Genomic DNA, 20,741 nt, shown 5'->3' with positions numbered 1-20,741 from the left:
AATCTGTAGTACAGACTTCTTATTCATAGCTGAATTCTCATGAGCGTTCTCGCTTCCCGAGCACGAGGTCCCGGTTTCGATTCCCGGCGGGGTCAGGGATTTTCACCTGCCTTGAGATGACTGGGTATTGTTGTGTCGTCTTCATCATCATCTTCTTCATTGATCCCCATTACGGTCGGAGGAAGGCAATGGCAAACCACCTCCACTAGGACCTTGCCTAGTACGGCGGTGCGGGTCTCCCGCATAGTTACCCTACGCTCTGTCAAGGATTATGGGACTTCATCATCTATATACGGTAGGCTGTGATCGTAGCAACCGCAGATGCAGCCTGTTCTGGCATTACACGTTCCCTCGCTCTTGGAAATGTATTGCCTCACAGTTGCTAAGCGTGTCATGTAACTGTAGTGCTATTTTGAAAAGTTTCACGCATGAATCTAGGCGAATGTTGGCCCTGAGTTACACTTTACACGAACAACCCCACAAATGTAAAGTACAGCGACACTTTCTAAATCCATGCTTTTTAGTGGATAGGAGGCGTTCTCTCGCCAGGAAATTTGTTGTATTCAAAATTATAATATACTCAACACTTCTGCAGCAAATAGACGTTAAGGATATTAGCGTAATTTTGAGGTTCCATTCTTTTACCGTTATTATATAAGAGAGCCACCTGCGCTTTTTAACGGTCGCTTTCGATTGTGCGCTGGATGAGAGATTCGCGACAGATGCAGGCTAAGTTAGCGACAAATGCTATAGGCAGAGTCGAAGTTGCAACCGTGGTCCAGGACCCATTGACGTTTGAAACTCACACACAACTCGTAGAGTCTAGACTACGCTGGACGTCTCGACTCATCGCGGCCTATACTACCCGGCAGGAAATTTAAATTAGTCTTGTCAGCTGTGTACACAAGCTAATCTGTTTGCAGAGGAGCTCCTCAGATAGCACCACCTCACATCTCAACTGTGTTTGCTATAAGAGCGTAGAGAGGGAGAGTCTTTCCGGATTCCTAACTTACACAGACTGAACAAGGTCATTGATTTATCCAGACGCTATAGCCTTTATCGAGTTTTGTTTGTCGATTGTATATATGCGCTTCCTGAATCACTTGGACTGTTTATGACTAGCGAAGGTTAAAACGCCCTGCTCGATTTTTGAAGGATCTTAGTGCTCCTACTTTCGGCAGCGTGGCGTGTCGTCTGTGATGGACAGTGCCTACGCGGAAGCTGCGTGTTGACTGCGCAGGACACGACCTAAGTAATGCTGAGTGAAACTGCTGGATCCTAATAAGAATTTCCTCGGTCCCATCAATCAAGCACCACACTGTCGGGGTGGACAGAATTTTCGTGCAACTTGGAATCAACTCGTACCCGAAGATCTGCACATTTATTGTTTCACATTTTCTTTACTACATGAGTTAGAGCTGGCAATCCAACCGGCGCCTGTTCTGTTCTGGCGTTGTCTTCTTAATCATATGGTATCAGTTCATTTGGATCGTCAATTTTTCATTTCCTTAGAAGAGGCCAGCTTCAGCCTGTCCAGGTATGCGTCATTATTCACCAGAATAATCTTCAGTAATCGCATGTTCGGTGAAGAACCGTTAGTTGTGTTAGAATTTGTGTTTGGCGTGCAAATTTTCGGGCCAGTTGTAGTTTACCCATTCTGTACAAAAGGTGTAATTTCGTAATGGATTGCAAATCTTCTTTATTGCGTTTGGTTGAAATTACATACTACGAAATACGTAATTTTCATCGGGAGTAGTTAAACTAACTTTAAACTACGTTGATTCCACTTTTGAGACAGCTTACGTATATGCCACTTACTGGCAGATTAAATCTTTGTGTCAATCGTTACTCGGACGCAACGAAGCTGTTACCGACTGAGCTATCCAAGCACGGCTCTGAACCCAACCTTACATTTTCAGTTCGTCCAGTACATCTTTTCTACTTTACACTGTGGAGTAAATGTTCCAATCTGTAAACAACGCTAGGCTGGGGATAAAAAAGTTGCGATGTGTTGTTTTTCAGTACTACTATGATTCTCCGAAGTTTGGAAAATAGCAACGTACCTCTCTATCAACAGCTATTTTCCATAAAATCCAGATACCACTTTGTGATGTGCTATTGTATCTTCTTCTCCTCCTCCTCCTCCCCCCCCTCTCTCTCCCTCCCTCCCTCCCTCCCTCCCTCCCTCCCTCTTTTCCTGTTCCACTCGACATTGGGACGTCAGAAAAAAGACTGTTGGTAAGTCCCCTGTCCATTTGTCTGCTTTTGCCGTTGTGATCGTTCGGGGAGATGAAGCAATATCTTCGTCTTATCCTCTTGGTACTTTACTAATAAGACTGTCCATAAAGAACAAAGATTCTCTCATCGTGATTGTCAATAGAGTTCGATGATTACATATTTCGCCTCACTTCGTTGGACTTTCTCCATCTCCTCTATACACCCTATCTGGCATGAGTCCCACATTGACGAGCATTAAGCAAGAATTGGTCGAATGGGTGTTTTCTAAGTCACTTCTTTTATGGATGAAATTCTTTTCCCTAGGATTCTTCCAGTAAATCTCAGCCTGATATCAGATTTTGTGCAGTCAGTCCACTGTAGATTGCTCCGATCGACTACTCCTAAGTATTTTAGCGAAGAGTTGTGGAATTGAAGCTCTGAGGGGGAATCATGGCACGCAACTGCTTGGCTTAATCACTTAGAGAATTTCCGTGAAAGGCGAAGTTTCCGGTTCGAGACTGTTTGTACACAATTTTAATCTTCCTGGAACTTTCAAAAAAATCGCGTACACTTCGCCGGAAAGTAAGCAGATACACATATCTGAAGTATAACTTGAGGCCGCCCGACAAGAAATAAAGAAACATGGATGTTTACAGTAAAGTCTCGACGACGACGCCATCGTGAGAGACGAGGCACGTGCTCTGCGAAACAAAGACCGTAGGCCGTGACCTGGAGGGGTCGATACAGAATCAGAGGTATCGAAATTGTGTTCGCTGTTCCTTTTGTATTTGAAATATCTGCCACCATACATCCAAGAAACAGAAAAGTTATCTTTGCCGACATTGCAAGTATAATAATCAGACCGAGCGAGGTGGCACATTGGACTCGCATTCGGGAGGACGGCGGTTCAAACCCGCGCCCGCCCTTCCTTGTTTAGGTTTCCCGTGATTTCCCTAAATGGCTTCAGGCGAAGGCTGGGATGGTGCCTTTGAAAGGGTGCGGCCGACTTCCTTCCCCATCCTTCCCTAATCTGATGGGAACGACAACCTCGCTGTTTGATCCCCTCCCCAAAATCAACTAACCAACCAATAATAATCTGCATAAACCAGCGGCTTTCACGGAAATGCTCTTAAACACATTGCTTCCTCTTTCTTCTTTTGTGCAAATGAGTTGCCACTGAACGTAGATGAAATAATACATACAATTTTGTGCCGCACAAGGCCTGATCATAGTATTAGAAATAATACATGGCGGTGAATGAATAAATGGAGCCGAATGTCCTAAAAATTTGAGGTGTGTATGCTGATAAGAACGTAATCTGGCAGTCGTATGTTACATATCTCCTTAAATATCTAAAGTATGAAATTTTTGCGTCGCGTTTAATAATATATTTTCGGAAATTTTCATATTTTCAATCACTAATATCATATGGTATCATAATCTGCTGCAACTCGTCTCAAAAACCCCCGAAGCGACGTAGATGACGCTGAGACAATTAGTTTACTACAAGGCGCACGGAACCTCAAATGTCGGGAAATAAAGCAAAAGTGGATGACTGATGTTGAACATGCGACGTTCTCAGATGACGTATCTCACCACATGTGCAGCAGTTGAGCCAATCGGTCTGTCATCTCAACCCGTCTCCCGTGTTTACGTCGGTGTGGCTTCGGGCCCAAGTGCACGAATTTGATGTGTGGGGCTCAGGCTTCGACTCTTAAGGCTGGCATGCAGTATCATTTTGCATTGCGTTATGTGTTTACATTGAGGTAGGATTTATTATTTTATTTACCGATCCTGTAGTCTCCGCTGGTTAACTGCGAAGTGCAGTACAAAAAAAACCAGCCATATTGCGGCAGGAATAATAAATATATTTGTATACATACATGTATAACGTACCGAATTGCATCGATAGTAATAAATGACCTACGAGTTTATCAAATACGCTCTGAAAAAAAAGACAAATCGAAGGAAACACAATATTAGGACAGCTTTTTCTTGTTCACACAGAGCCCAATAATTTTGTAACGTTTACAACGTGTCACATTTACAAAATATGTTGGAAGCAGAGCCATATGCCATACTGCCCTCTACCGGCGAAGATAGCATCGAGAAGAACAGTAACTGCGCGTGCGGCGAGGTACGTCATCTGGTGACGCCACGTGTTCAACATTTGTCATTCCACTTCTGGTGAATTTATTGGTTTCCGTTAGATAACCGAAGTTAACCGCTGTCGGCCTAGCTCTTGGATTGGTCACCACCCAGGCTGCCGAGCGCTGTTGGCAAGCGGTGTGTACTCAGCCTTTGTGAAGCAAACTGAGGAGCTACTTGACTGAGAATTAGCGCCTCCGGGCTCGTAAACTCACATACGGCCGGGAGAGCGATGTGCTGACCACATGCCCGTCCGTATCCGCATACAGTGATGCTGGTGGTCTGAGGATGACGCGGCGGTCGGTAGGTACAGTTGGGCCTTCGTGGCCTGCTCGGACGGACTTTAGTTTTTAGTTTTTTGGGGAATTTCCCGACCTTTGCGGTCCCATGTGTCTTATATCAGATTACTTTCCTCAGCGCCATCTACATCGCTTTTTTTTAAACGTGTCTTGTAGAGAGCCCTTAAAATAGCTGCGCAAAGTCACAGAAGCCCTACAGTATGTTTACTCTCTTATCAACCATGTTGTTAATATTCAATCAGAGTTCGAAAACAACGGTGACGTTCATAAATATAATATTAGACGGGGAACTGACTTCAACTTTCACTCAGCACAGAAAGGAATGAGGTATTCAGCCAAAAACGTCTTTGAACGCCTCCCTAATGATGCAAAGAATTTAAGAGATAACATAATTAACTTCTAACAGAAACTGACCTGATTTCTACTTGATATTTCCTTCTACTCTGCGTAAGATTTTCTGAACGTGTAATAACATTGTGTGTGTGTGTGTGTGTGTGTGTGTGTGTGTGTGTGTGTGAGCGCGCGCGCGTGTGTGAGACATAATTTTACGAAATTTAGTTTTATGTCTATACGGTACATAGCCGTTACTGCGTGGCTCAGTTCAGATTTTATTTTTAGTTCTTTACGAATTCCATGTCGGTTTTAGGCTCTAGTAGTATTGCAGTCCGTTTCTTCTATTTCTCCGAAGTGCCTTTCCGTAACTGTACTTCTTATACATGCAAGTTGTTTATATTCCCTGGCATTTAGACTACTTGACAGGAAACACCGTTAAAAGTGGCTCTCCATGCGTCTATTCGTGCAAGGTTGAGCATCATCAATCTTGGGAGTGTCAATATGCATGTGGGCTTTGGCAGTTATATTCGCGGTGTGGCTGTAGTATTCAGTGCCGCTGGAACGGCCGCGCGTTTTAAGGCGCCATGTCACGGATTGCGCGGCCCCTCCCTCGGACAAAGTTGTATGTGTTGTTCTTATCATAAGTTAGTTTAAGTAATGTGCAAGTCTAGGGACCGATGGCCTTAGCAGTTTGGTCCGTTAGGAATTCACACATAGTTGAACAGTTGTTGCTGGAACGGTTTACATGAAATCTGACTTCGTTGCCGCTTACTAGTCGGTCCTGCATGGTACAACACGTGCAGCGCCAATCTGCACGTATTTGAATGTCTCAAACTACGCCTGCTGATCGAACGTGTTATTATTTGATGTATTCTTTGCCATTTAACGATCTTTACCCTCTATACAGGAAGTATATAATGTTTAGCGTTTTTAAGCTCTTGGCGTCTGATTCTTATTTCATGATACAGTTTCCAGTCATTTTTTTTGTCATTGTGCTCCTTTTTGACTTCACTGTATTCCAATGTAGCTCTTGCTGTTAACCAAAGCTGTATATCTGTTACAGTTTCGAAACATAGTTTTTGAGCTACGTTTTCTGTATTCATGATGTTAGTAGTTCAGATACTTTTACCGAATCCTTAATATGTTATATGATGTCATTTCTAAACTTCGTCAAAGCTGTGAAGGACAGCCAGCAGAAGATATTTTTGGGATCATTTAAATGGCCAGACGGTGCCATATTTTTCACTGGCAGAGTACATTATAATAATCGTGAAACTGATTCATTCCATATTTTCTTTTATGATCTGCTGAACTTCCAAAGAACTAACTAACCAAGGACCCATCGTGACATTCATACAAACTGATCTCGAGAAACGAGGGTGGGATATCTGAATGAGGATTTGAACCAAGCTCTCCTCTGCTGGGAGCCCAGTGCGTCTAACAAGTGCGCAGGAGCTCCGTGCAGCCAGCAGTCTTCCGCGTGGCATCGCGCTGTCGCATCGCGTGTCGCGCGCCATTAGGTGGCGGCAAGCGGTAAGTGGCCCACGTAGGCCCCATACGGGGAGGAGCCGCCGCCGCCGCTCGCTCTGCAGATGGCCGAGCAGTCCAAGCGTTCCTCAGAGCGCCTTCTCGCCTAGAGCGACGACTTCGCTTGGCGCACACCTTAGGGATGGGGAAAACGACCGGTTCAAACCGATGCCGGTATTTTGGTTCTGAATAACCGGTATTTGTCGGGTCTTGGTTAAAGAAAGTGGTTTTTCTTCTTACTATTAACCTAGTAAAAAACAGAAATATCAATTAGCCATAAGTGCAACGCTAAAATTTTTCCTTTTTAAATTAACGTTCTTTTTTTAAAAAAGTTTGCAGTGTATTGAAATATTGCGTTTTTATGGGAACTGGGAAAAGCGATGTGTGCTATTTTGATAACAATGCCGACAGAAACGAGCGACAGACACACAGGCACAAAAAGTCTTACAGCATTGCTGAGACAATAGTGTTTTATGTACGTGTGTACGTCGGTGCGCTAGATTTGCTCCACCTGGTCTATACGGTAGTTTCGCGGTGTCGTCGCCCGACGGCTGTTGTATTGCAGAATGGCACCAACCCTAGTCTGGATATACACTCCAGGAAATGGAAAAAAGAACACATTAACACCGGTGTGTCAGACCAACCATACTTGCTCCGGACACTGCGAGAGGGCAGTACAAGCAATGATCACACGCACGGCACAGCCGACACACCAGGAACCGCGGTGTTGGCCGTCGAATGGCGCTAGCTGCGCAGCATTTGTGCACCGCCGCCGTCAGTGTCAGCCAGTTTGCCGTGGCATACGGAGCTCCATCGCAGTCTTTAACACTGGTAGCATGCCGCGACAGCGTGGACGTGAACCGTATGTGCAGTTCACGGACTTTGAGCGAGGGCGTATAGCGGGCATGCGGGAGGCCGGGTGGACGTACCGCCGAATTGCTCAACACGTGGGGCGTGAGGTCTCCACAGTACTTCGATGTTGTCGCCAGTGGTCGGCGGAAGGTGCACGTGCCCGTCGACCTGGGACCGGACCGCAGCGACGCACGGATGCACGCCAAGACCGTAGGATCCTACGCAGTGCCGTAGGGGACCGCACCGCCACTTCCCAGCAAATTAGGGACACTGTTGCTCCTGGGGTATCGGCGAGGACCATTCGCAACCGTCTCCATGAAGCTGGGCTATGGTCCCGCACACCGTTAGGCCGTCTTCCGCTCACGCCCCAACATCGTGCAGCCCGCCTCCAGTGGTGTCGCGACAGGCGTGAATGGAGGGACGAATGGAGACGTGTCGTCTTCAGCGATGAGAGTCGCTTCTGCCTTGGTGCCAATGATGGTCGTATGCGTGTTTGGCGCCGTGCAGGTGAGCGCCACAATCAGGACTGCATACGACCGAGGCACACAGGGCCAACACCCGGCATCATGGTGTGGGGAGCGATCTCCTACACTGGCCGTACACCTCTGGTGATCGTCGAGGGGACACTGAATAGTGCACGGTACATCCAAACCGTCATCGTACCCATCGTTCTACCATTCCTAGACCGGCAAGGGAACTTGCTGTTCCAACAGGACAATGCACGTCCGCATGTATCCCGTGCCACCCAACGTGCTCTAGAAGGTGTAAGTCAACTACCCTGGCCAGCAAGATCTCCGGATCTGTCCCCCATTGAGCATGTTTGGGACTGAATGAAGCGTCGTCTCACGCGGTCTGCACGTCCAGCACGAACGCTGGTCCAACTGAGGCGCCAGGTGGAAATGGCATGGCAAGCCGTTCCACAGGGCTACATCCAGCATCTCTACGATCGTCTCCATGGGAGAATAGCAGCCTGCATTGCTGCGAAAGGTGGATATACACTGTACTAGTGCCGACATTGTGCATGCTCTGTTGCCTGTTTCTATGAGCCTGTGGTTCTGTCTGTGTGATCATGTGATGTATCTGACCCCAGGAATGTGTCAATAAAGTTTCCCCTTCCTGCGACAATGAATTCACGGTGTTCTTATTTCAATTTCCAGGAGTGTATTTTTACGAAGTGACGTAACAGTGAAGTACAGTGCTTCATTTGCTTGAAAGATCAAAAATTTGTCCGAAATAAAAGTGAGGAACGAAACGATACTAACAGTAATAAATTAAAAACTTAACAAAAATTCATTCATAGTATACGATAAAGATAGAAAGTTGCTGATCTGCTGCCGCTGTCTACTCAATATGCCATTATCAGCTCGAAACCCTTGAAAACGGACAAATTAACACGAAAAACAGAGTTTTTTAACTCCAGTTTTCATCCTTTGCACTGACTATACGTAATGCCCAAATGGTGGTATGATCCACGATTACAACTCGAATTTTCAACAGAGTTTCAAAAAATTAGAATCAATCGGAGAATACGGTAATTTTTTTTTGTACCATTCGTTGTGTACGACTTTTTACACAACGGTAAGGACAGGTGGGGCACAGAGTGGCGTGGCAAGCGTCGTTCCAGGAAATCTGGACAGGAGCAGAAATAATTCTTCATGCTTTCCCATCGATCTTTTGTCATCTTGGATATTCGGGAATCCAGGCAGATATTCGCGTCGTTCTCGCACGATATTTCAACAGCGTGCCTCGCTGTCTTCTTCAGGTGCTACCTGAGACTGGTCCTTGGGTCTCGCTGCAGAAGATATTGGGGCATCTAGGATTGCCCAGTCTGAAAATAGTTCAAGCCATGCGGCTACGCCTTCAATAATAAAAACTGACATTAAAAACAATAGCTTTTTGGTTGTCATGTTTTTTCCTTCTTTTAAATGATTTAAAAAGACGTTGGCTGGATGTTAATATTTTTTATTTTTTAATTTTTAATTTTCTTATTTTTTATTTTTTGTATATTTTTTTTTTCATTCGCTCACACATTCACACGATATATACATTGTACACACTCATGCATATTACAATTAACACATTCTCTTACACATTCACTCACTTTTGTAGATAAAATAATAAAATAAATAAACAATAAATACAATAAAATAAAATGAAATTAATTTTAAAATCTATATACACAAGATGTGTAGTCTTGTTACTTGCGCAGATCGTCGGGCCATCTGGTGGAGGCCAGCCTAGTGCACCCTGTGTCAAAGTTCTCGTACAAGTTCGTTATCTGACTGTTGTGTGTTTTCGTAAAAGGTTTTGGCAGTGGTTCTGAATCGGTCCCTCAAATAGGGTACCCCTGCGAGTTGGCGAAGTTCGTTCGTTGGGAACCGGTATGGCCGGTGGAGTGCCCATTTCAGAGCACGGTTCTGAATTCTTTGCAGCCGTTGTATGTGGGTTGGAGGAGCATTGCCCCCACACAACAGCGGCGTAGTCCAAGATTAGTCCCACCAATGTGAGGTACAATATCACCCTCAGTCTTGATGGTAGTTTTGACGATAGCTTTAGTAGTGGCTAAAGCTGTACCATTCTTCTCCTGGCTTTCTCTCGAATGTTTTCTATATGAGGTTGCCATGTCAATCGCCTATCAAGGGTCACATGCAGGTGTTTTGCTGTTTTTGACCATGGAACTGGGGTGCCCCATATCTCAATAGGCTGTATGTTAGGCGGGAGAGATATTCTCCAAATAGATATTGCGTCTTCGTGGCGTAGAAAGACAATCGCCATTTCGTCGCCCATTCACTCAGCTTATTACATGCTTGTTGCAGTCTTGCCTGGAGTTGTGTAGCATCCATACTTCGGGAGAAGATGGCTGTATCGTCGGCATATACAGATTGGTGTGTTCTGGCCGTCGATGGCAGGTCGGATGTGTACAAGGTGTATAACAGTGGTCTCAGTACACTTCCCTGAGGTACTCCTGCTTTGATGGGTCTGGTGCGGACATGAAATGTCCGGTTTTCGAGATACCTCTTCGGTCCGCGCCGAGTCGAGTGTTCCCTGTGTGGTCCGCGCCCGCCAGACTCGGCTTCAATGGACCCCTCCAGTCGCGGATGTTCCGACTGTCGTCCGTGCCGTCCGCGCCCGGACCGAGGGCGGAACACCCAGCTCCTTCCAGGCATAAATACTGGATCGACCCAAGGACGAGTCTCAGGTAGCACCTGAAGAAGACAGCGAGACACGCTGTTGAAATATCGTGCGAGAACGACGCGAATATCCGGCTGGATTTCCGAATATCCAAGATGTCAGGACCAGAAATGATTAGCGAACAAGCTGACTCAGTGAAACAGATCTACCTAATTTGTATTTGTCCAAATGTACGAAGGCTCGTTACCAAATAATGCAGCAAGGAACAGTCTGGTTCTCTGTGCTAAAGCATGGACGCCAGTGTCAGAGCCACGACTAGGCGGCGTCTGCGTAACGCCACATAAGAAGAGGTTCCGAATGTAAGTGGGCTGTGTGGCTGCCGCCAGCCGTCCTGTATCGCGGCGGCAGAGGGCGCTTGTGGTACGGAGCTGACGGAGGCGCGGCTCAGCAGGCGTGCTCCATTGTGTCGGCTGGATCCCGGACGACTGCTATTGATGTCTGACGGAAACTCGCAATTTCGTTGCCAACTGCGACGCCTGTGGAGAGGTATAGATATGTGGTACCGCAGTTTTCAACCACTTATCATTTTTCCAGGAAAGCAATGAATAGTGCACACACTAAGTTTTCTTTCATTTGCCTGTTTAATTTTATATTTAGATTCTGTGTATCTTGAAACAGACACAGTCAACATTTTTCAATCTTAGTTCAATTTATTACAGGAAGTAATAGTAGCAGAAACGGAAAATCGGATATGTCCGAAACCTGTTACTCTGAACGGTTTTAACACTCTGGTTAAAGCGGCGTGTAAAAAAATCCGATATAACCAGTTGTTTCAGCGATAACAGGCATCCTGAGAACCCCTGTGTGGTGGCGCTTCCAGCTCGAATCTTGCTGTTGTTGTTGTGGTCTTCAGTCCTGAGACTGGTTTGATGCAGCTCTCCATGCTACTCTATCCTGTGCAAGCTTCTTCATCTCCCAGTACAATGCTGTTGGAAGAAAATGTCGCTACCATTATTTGACTGGTATGTGGAGGAAATCAGATGCCGTAAAGTTCCTCGCGGTCAGACTTTGCGGCAGTGCATTACATTCCAGACCTGTCCACAGTGTCACTTGTAATGAGGGCATCCGATGCTGTTGATTGTGATGTATGTGTCGGATAGGGAATGTAGCTCTGCAACAGGGGGCGCTATTCGAGAGGAGTTTTTATCATCTTACAGCACAGACATGAAACGACATTGTACACACACTCATACACTCATTACTGTCATCTACACTCAATAAATACACCCCAGGTACAACACACGCCACGAGGAAGCAAGTCACAGTGTGCGTTGCAAGAACCCTTTCGATTAGGTGGCTTAAATAACCCTTCAGGGTCTCCCATCCAGCAGTGCCAAACGACTCTCTGTCTCTCTCTCTCTCTCTCTCTCTCTCTCTCTCTCTCTCTCTCTCTCTCTCTCTCTTTCTCTCTGTCTGCATCCTCCCACAGTACAGAATCGAAGTGTGGGCTTGTGCTTCTGCAAATCATATGCATTTGTTAGTGAAATGTCGTGTGTCTAGGGCCTCCCGTCGGGTCGACCGTTCGCCGGGTGCAAGCGTTTCGATTTGACGCCACTTTGGCGACTTGCGCGTCGATGGGGATGAAATGGTAATGATTAGGACAACGCAACACCCAGTCCCTGAGCGGAGAAAATCTCCGACCCAGCCGGGAATCTAACCCCGACCGTTGGGACTCACATTCTTTCGCGCTGACCACTCAGCTACCGGAGGCGGACCATTTGTTGTTGAGTTACATGTATTGAACAAGACTCCAAGTGCCCAATCAGGTATTTAATTGTAGAAATCAATGATTTATGAATTCCGCCTGCAGATGCAAAAAATAGTAATTTAATTAAGGCACTGGAATGAATTTCGGAGGCTGTAGAACCATCGTCAGCTGCTTCCGCTCTTAACAGCGTCAGCATGTTGCGAGGGAACTTCGAAATGTAAGTTACACGTTGTTATGGCATACAAAGTCATTTTTATTGAATACATAACACTATATTTCAGCATAGCCACCGTGTTGTAAATAACTGTATTAACCTTCTGCTGATACGTAAGCGTAGTCTTCCGCGGCCGTTATCACTGTCAATACAATTCTTCTGGGCTGTTGACCGCATCGTCAGTATATAAAATAGTCCGACGTTTCGGCCACTATTGGAAAAGGCCTTCTTCAAGGCTTTGTGCTGAACTGACACTTTCCTTTTGCAATAGTGGCCTAAACGTCGGATAGTTTTGTATATTGTCCACGGAGCCAGTCGAGAAGCACCGTAGCCCGCCGAGCGGTTCTAAGCGCTTCATTTTGGAACCGCGCGACCGCTACGGTCGCAGGTTCGAATCCTGCCTCGGACATGGATGTGTGTGTCGTCCTTAGGTTAGTTAGTAGTTCTAAGTGACTGATGACCTCAGATGTTAAGTCCCATAGCACGTAGAGCCATTTTAACCATTTGAGAACCAGCGTATGAACGTCCTCATCGCTGAAAAATCTCCTTCTCTCCCAGATGTTCTTTCAGTTTGCCGAAAAGGTGTAAATCGCGTCGTGCAAGATGTGGGTTGCCCGAACAGCGTCACCGAATTTTGGTGGCACCATGTCACTACGGCTGGATGGAGCGTTGCATTTGGTCAGTATATCGCAGAACTTCACAGTGAATCTGTGTGCAATTTACAAAATTTTGTTTCCTCAAAAGACTCATACTGTCTCGCTCACTTCAACATTGGAGAACGTTTCCAATTGCTTCACCACTTCGCTCTCACACTGCGGTATCATACTTACAGAACCAGAACTGTGTCTGCACTAAATCCGGAACCTTTACCCACTTCTGACAGTGAGGTACTCAAGTTGCGCAATGATCTTAGTGTGAGACATGTGTAACTTACTTTCAGAACTACCTGCGTATTTTACGTAGTTTGTTGTATCTCATGTTCATGAAAACCACGTTATGTACATTATATTCGAGGAATATTACTATAAAGAAGGTTACACTATTACGGATAGAGCCATTTCGTATCAGTCTACCATCGCAAAATAGTTCGAGAAACACAGTAAAGAGAGTGTAACATATTTCAAAATAGCATTCGCTACAGTTTCCTATTCGATATAAACATTTCATGTCAACAAACTAAAGATTGCAGATAGTTTATAAAGCACCCACGATATAACTCCTGAGGATACTAATGTGTTGCCATATTAACTATTTGTAAATTAGGTCTGTAAAGTAGTAAAAGGTCGCAGCTGTAGAATTCACTTTACTTATACACTGAATTTAGTGCTACCTAAATTCATATAATCTTCAACTTTTCTTCTAAATTGAGCTGTTTCTTGTCAGCTGTAGTGTGGAGGATAGTGAGGATGTATTTTGTTTTCTGTATCCTACACGTCTGTGACTATGAGTTCTTGAAGTGGTTCAGTTGAAATATGTCACTACATTCTTGAAAGCGTTTCGAATATTTTATTTCATTCTCCCTTGTATGATACGCAGAAGAATTTTCATATCTAAATTTGCATACAATATTGTTTCAATTTTCGTCTGTATGTGTTTTTGTGTGTTAAATGTTGTCTTAATTTCCTATTGGTATACGGTGGTATGTGAATATTGAATTTTGTGAATGCGGTGGAATGCTACCATTTCTGTAATATGCTTATTGCCCATAATGTAGCTACTTTCCTTGCGTCACCCAATCTTTATCATTAATCCGTTGAAAAGTATGTCAGATAAAGAGTAACACTGTTAATTACATATTAATATGCCTCCAGTCTCTGAAATTGACAGGGAGACACCAAATAAGTAGCAGTTTAGTATCCTCCATAAGTTTCTACATGAAGTGTGGCGGTCTTACTATGGTGTATTATACCGTATTCTTTGTTTCTGGAGCTGTGTTACGTAATTACTGTGTTATCGCCCAGAGATAGCAGTGCCACAGCAGTGTCGCCAGCGCGAATCGATACCACAGATATTATGGAGGGCTTCCTGCAATCCGCAACAACAAATGGGAGGCTCTCCAAGAAGACCACGCCTTACTGTCAGCACAGCAGCGCCGTCACGAAGAGGTCAACATAATGTCGAACATGCAAGAGCTCAGCCCAGGTCGTGACGTCTCCCGGAGGAGTCAACATCGTAGTGTAGAAACAAGAAGTTGTTAAAGTTCCTGGTCAACTTTTACTTCAGTAAATGCTGAACATTAGACCTTAAGAGAAGAGTTTGTTAATTAATTCATCAGCTGGTGCTTTGCTAGTCAATGACACTTGTACATTGTCCAGTAATCCTGTGACAAAGAAGTGTATCAAAGTTAAGTAAATCTTTCATTCATTATAGTAATAAAGAGAACTAATATTTCATGAGTTAATAGTTCCTGTGTGCCTCCTCACCCAATCAAAGAACCCACATTAAGGTCACACTATTGACCTTTCGTCTGGTCACAACTACTACAGTGGTAAGGAATGATTCCATTTATAACAATAATCTTTCATCGTAGAATGGTGTGCAAAACTTAAGGATAAAAGTAATTTTCGTATGATGTGTCGTTGTCAAGTAACATAGCTCAATGAAACGTTGACCATACGTAGAAAGAACTGCTACAGTGTAGTACAGAAAGTAATTGAAAGAAATACGCAATGAGACAATGAGAAATAGCACTTTCATTCAAGCCGGCCGGAGTGGCCGAGCGGTTCTAGACGCTTCCGTCTGGAACCGCGCGACCGCTGCGGTCGCAGGTTCGAATCCTGCCTGGGGGATGGATGCGTGTGATGTCCTTAGGTTAGTTAGGTTTAAGTAGTTCTAAGTTCTAGAGGACCGATGACCTCAAATATTGAGTCCCGTAGTTCTCAGAGCCATTTGAACCATTTTTGAACTTTCATTCAAAGACAATAATTACACCGAAGTCACCATTTATGGTGCCGACTTGGATATTACAAAAGGCTGGAAGCGTTTCCTACAGCCCCATTTGGCGTTACAGTCACGCTAGCCCCACTCCGTGTGACGTCCAACCTTCTGTGCACGACTGGGAGACATCTCGCCACTTGATTCCGCACTTCCATTCATTTCTACCATGTTGTTAAAATGTTACGTTGCTTCATCTAGCTCGTCTTCAACCCTGCCCGGCTACCCACGCGGTCTAGCGCGCTGCTCTTTCCGTGCGGATTAGTGTCGAGGTTCGGTGTGCCGACCAGCCTGTGGATGGCTTTTAAGGCAGTTTTCCATCTGCCTCGTCGAATGCGGGCTGGTTCCCCTTATTCGGCCTGAATTACTCAATGTCGGCGATTGCGGTGGGGTGGATGGACTGCTGTGGCCTGTTTTTGGATTGTTAACCACTGAGGGCTACGGCTGGACGAAACCTCTCCGTCTTTTCTAGGTCCTCGGTGTAATACACATACCTTGTCCTTAAGTTTTAGAGAGCAGTTTAATATTCGAAGTATGCACTCTATATGACGTGGTTTTTGATAGCAAAAAAAAAAAAAACAAGAAATCATTTAAGATGACGCATGTCGACACTAAGAGGCACTGCACCTGAAGATGGATTCACGAGGTCTGAAGTATCGGGAGGCATAATTTGAAAAAAGTTATTCAGTGACTGTACGCAACTTCTACATACATTGTTTTGATTTACCACAGTCACTGTCATTTCTGTGATATCATAGAAAGTTCGGTTTCTTAACTCGGGCCGAGTAGGTGGTTTGCGGAAGAAGGAAGGAAGATTATGATTAACGTGCCGTCGACATCGAGGTCTTTAAAGATGGACAAGCTTGGATAGTGTCAAGGATGGGGAAGGAAATTGGCCGTGCCCCTTCAAAGGAACCATCCCGGCATTTGCCTGGGAAATCACGGAAAACCTAAATCTGGATAGCCGCATGCGGGTTTGAGCCGTCTTCCTCCCGAATACGAATCCTGTTTGCTAACCACTGCGTCACCTCGCCGGTCAGGTGGTTGCCGTATTTGAATGCATTACTGTCGTCGTGGAGTTTGTTTCCGGACTTGCATAAAATTGGGGAACGGAAGGAAAAAGAAGTCATTAGTGACCAACCAGCGCTTTTCAGCGAAACTCGACGAAACATACGAAGGTAATAATCGATCAATACAAGGTGAATACAGGGTGTAGCGCTCGAATCCGGACAATTTGAATTTCTTGCGATATCCTAGTTCCGCCGGAGGTTGCGATGGCGTTCTTGAAAGCCATAGGCATCCAGTAATATCTACATCATATCCGCAAGCCACCTAATGGTGTGTGGCGGAGGGTATTTTCGGTGCCACTATCTGATCCCCCCAACCCTGTTCCACTCGCGAACATTACGTGGGAAGAATGATTGTCGGTAAGCCTCTGTATTGGCTCTAATTCCTCGAATTTTCTCCTCGTGGTCAATGCGCGAGATGTATATCGGGGGAAGTAATATGTTGTCCGACTCCTCCTGAAAAGTCCCGAAATTTCAACACAACTCCTCTCTTGTAATGGCTGCCAGTGGAGTTTGTTTAGTATCTCCGTAACGCTCTCTTGCCAGCTAAACGATCCAGTGACGAAACGCGCTGCTCTTCGTTGGATCTTCTCTATCCCCTCTGTCGATCCTACGTGATTGAGGTCCCAGATAGATGAACAACACTCATGAATCTGGCAAACAAGCGCCTTATAAGCCACTCCTTTCGTGGATGAGTTACATTTCCTTATGGTTCTTCCGATAAATCGGAGTCTGGTATCTGCTTTTCCCACTATCTACTTTATGTGGTCATTCCACTTAAGGTCGTTGTGGATAGTTACGCCTAGATATTTTACGGCAGACGCTGTCTCCAGATGTATGTCATCAATAGTGTAGCTATACAGTAGTAAATAGCCGGAACCTCAAAATGGCCGAGATGTTACAGACAAGCGCGGAGTACAACCGAAGAGCCGCTATTATCAGACGTCTTCGCGATGGGCGTTCGCCCACTGAAATAGTTAAATTCTTCGGGTACCCTAGATCAACTGTTTACGATATTGTGGCCAAGTATAATGCTTCGGAGAAGTCTGGGGAACCCGGCGAGGAAACCTCATTCGAAGCATCGCGTGTCACGTACTGCGGCAGTCGTCGAAAACGCTCACACGCTGATTTCGGAGGACCCGGGGCAATCTCTGAGGAGACTGGCGTCAGTATTGAATGTCAGCGAGCGAACAATGCCTCGGAGACCTTGTACGAGCCATTTAGTCCAAACCTGGCCCACGGATAACGATGACATGTTCTGGTCAAAGGAGTTCTGGCCCCCGAATAGGCCGGATTTGAAACTCCACGACTACTATGTTCGGAGCACCCTAATGTCACATCTCTACGCAGCGCTATCGAAGCAGAATTCGTGAATATGGACAGTGCTGTTTTAAAGAGTGCGTGCGACCGCCGCTTCAGGACAAGATTGGAGGTGGTCATTGCGGCTAAGGCGGCAGGGGGGCGGGCATGTTACTCTTCTAGAAAGATACGACTAATTACATGTAAAAGGATTTTCATTTGAGTTTTGTTTCAGTAAATTTGCTTTTAAAAAAAAGTTTCATTTGTCCGGATTTAAACGCCGCACCATGTTCACAGACATCGAAAAAATAAAGGCGCACAGTTGTTTTCTTTCAGGTGCATGTCTGCAGCCTGGCACATAATTAAAATACTCGCATCACAGTACCGTAGCACGCCGATAGAGGCGCCACAATAAAAATAACGCAACCAGCCCACGAAGTGGAATATCGTGCAATAATTCGTTCTCTTCCTTTGAAGAGCAACAGCTTCGCGGAAGCGGTGGAAGTGTGCGGCACGGCGCACAGTGAAGCTTTGGTCAGGTCCCCAGAAGCTTCCAGTGTGATCAAAGAAGACCTAAGGGGCAGAGTAGCGCTCTGTAGAGAACTGGATATCGCAAGAGCAGGGAAGACCACGGTGCTCCAAGACCGGCGATAGTGGTAACAGCGCAAATCAGTCATCGTTCAGTTTTCAAAATCTTGCATGATATTTTGAGTTTGTCAAAGGTCGTCACCCGCTGGATTCATCTCGAGAAAGCCGGCTGCACCGAGGGAGCTGCGGAAACGTAGAAGTGTTTGAGGGCAGATCAGGTGGCGTCTGTGGATTCCCAATTGACATGGACGAACCCTGAGTGTATCACTACCTGACACAAAGGAGCAAAACAAGCGGTACAGACGTGTGGTTTCACCACCGCCAAAAATACGGGGGCGTAGCCTTCCTCAGGCAAGGCGATACCGAATGCCATGGTTTGGTTCTAACAGATTATGCTTCTAGGGGGAATATACTGCAGGAGCATACTGGCGAAATGCCCTAAATAATGCAGAAGGGTACCGAATCGAAGCGTCGCGGTGTCGTTTGCTTCATGAGAACGCCCCCGGTTGGTTGGTTGGTTGAATTGGGTAGTGACCCAACAGCGAGGTCATCGGTCCCATCGGATTAGGATGGGGAAGGAAATCGGCCGTGACTTTCGATAGAACCATCCTGACATTTGTCTGAAACGATTTAGGGAAATAATGGAAAACCTAAATGAAGATGGACGGACGCGGGTTTGAACCGTCGTCCTCCCGAATGCGAGTCCAGTGTGCTAACCACTGCGCCACATCGTTCGGTAACGCCCCAGGACATGAGCAGGATACACTCAGAGACGGTGCTTCTTTGGTCTGGCAAAACACTTGGCCTCACCATCCGTGTTATTCTGACATGGCAACCATTGAGTTCCTCCTCTTTCCTCGGATGAAGAAACCGTTGCTTGGCTAGAATTTCCAGAATGGGGACGGGGTGATTTGGAGGTGCAACATTTACCGAACATCCAAAATGCTTCCGCCAACTCGCACATAATTGGGAAAAAATACGTTGCATTCGAGGAAAAACGTGTAGAGAAGGCCTTTTATGAAATTTACTGGTTGCAGCTTGATTATTTCGGGGTGGTAAATGAAATGTAATAACTACAAGAGGTGTAGACGTAAGGCAGAGAACCACGCGAGGCTCCTGGGGCGGGCGGCCACTTTAGGTTCTGTTTTTTTCCTGTGACCGGCCGGTGTGTGTGGAAGGCGTGTCCTCTGCGATGAGGAGCGACGGCCCATAAATCAGACGAGGTCGCCACGTGGTTGCGCAACGTGCGCGGCACGTGGGCCGCGCCGGGCCCCTCCCGCCGCCGCCTTGCGACACGGCGGACTCACAAACAGGTGCTAACAGTTTCAGCTCACTCTGCTGCTGGCTTCCTGCTGCAAACCGATAGCATTTCCTCGAGCCGTTATTAAACCGCGGTAATTCCAGTAGAAACTTCTACACATCCCTTTCCACTGCACCGAGTCATGCTTTTGTATCCCGTTTTTCGGCGATACCGGAACGAGAAAACTGGTTATTTCTTCCTACAGAAAATCGCACTTCTGTTGCTAAACTGGCACCAGTATGATGTCCTTTGATATTTTACAGTCGGAAGTAGAGCAGGCTTTCCTTTGTAACGTCCACCTCCCCCCACCACCCTCCCTTACTAATCGGTTAATGCGATAATATGACCGTGATCGGTATGCTTAATGAATTTGATTAGGCTATCGCCTCTGAAAAATTTTGACCCGTTAGTAGAGGGAAGTGTACAATAATTTGTTGTAATGAACCGCCTATTCTTCTGCGTGTTGTACTTAATTGGATCTGGTTCAATACTTAAAACAGTGCCATAGCACATAAATATGAAACGAGAATGGGGTACCACATGACTCAAAGGGACCACAACAAAACCAATTGAAGTAATAATGAAATTAATTAATACGGTCGCCAGTCCAACTGGGACTCTGCGTCCAATATCTGTTCAGCAACACAGACAGCAGTGTGTATCTAACCGTGTGGGTGTACGTGTGGGAACAAAGTTGACACGTTTCTGACAGCATTACAAGGTACGGAATAGTGATGGACAAAGAAAGCAGTTGTCGTACTTCGTTAATACTCAGATATGTTAATCTGGGCAAGGGCGTTTAACAACGGTATTGACTGACTGGAGGTAGCTCTTTGTTACGACAGTAAATTACGTAACCTCAATTAACGTTTACCTACATGCACTAGATTCCTGGACGTGGTAAGCTACGTAGTTTGAATAGATTTTGATCAGTATGGAACTTTATTGGATCAAATAAGCATCGTTTGCTCTCAACAGATTGACAACGCTGAAATACGAAGCAAACCATTGTACAATAGCACTATTATAACAGCCAAAGATATGAAATACGTGAACTGAATTT

The 20,741-nt window shown here is 45.6% G+C and overlaps 1 protein-coding gene and 1 long non-coding RNA gene across 6 annotated transcripts in view; both read left to right on the top strand.

Moving 5' to 3' along the window:
- LOC126335033 (NAD kinase-like) overlaps window positions 1-20,741 on the top strand; it is a 904,299-nt gene that overhangs the window by 74,224 nt on the left and 809,334 nt on the right. The gene's annotated exons all lie outside the window — the stretch shown is intronic.
- On the top strand, window positions 1,310-14,891 carry LOC126335034 (uncharacterized). Its single transcript, XR_007564803.1, has 2 exons — window positions 1,310-1,537; window positions 14,452-14,891. It is a non-coding gene; the product is annotated as an uncharacterized LOC126335034 (long non-coding RNA).

The sequence above is a fragment of the Schistocerca gregaria genome, chromosome 2, assembly GCF_023897955.1.
Source record: "Schistocerca gregaria isolate iqSchGreg1 chromosome 2, iqSchGreg1.2, whole genome shotgun sequence".
NCBI lineage: Eukaryota > Metazoa > Arthropoda > Insecta > Orthoptera > Acrididae > Schistocerca > Schistocerca gregaria.
Note: the sequence above shows the minus strand (reverse complement) of the source record. Positions and strands in the feature narration are given on the sequence as shown.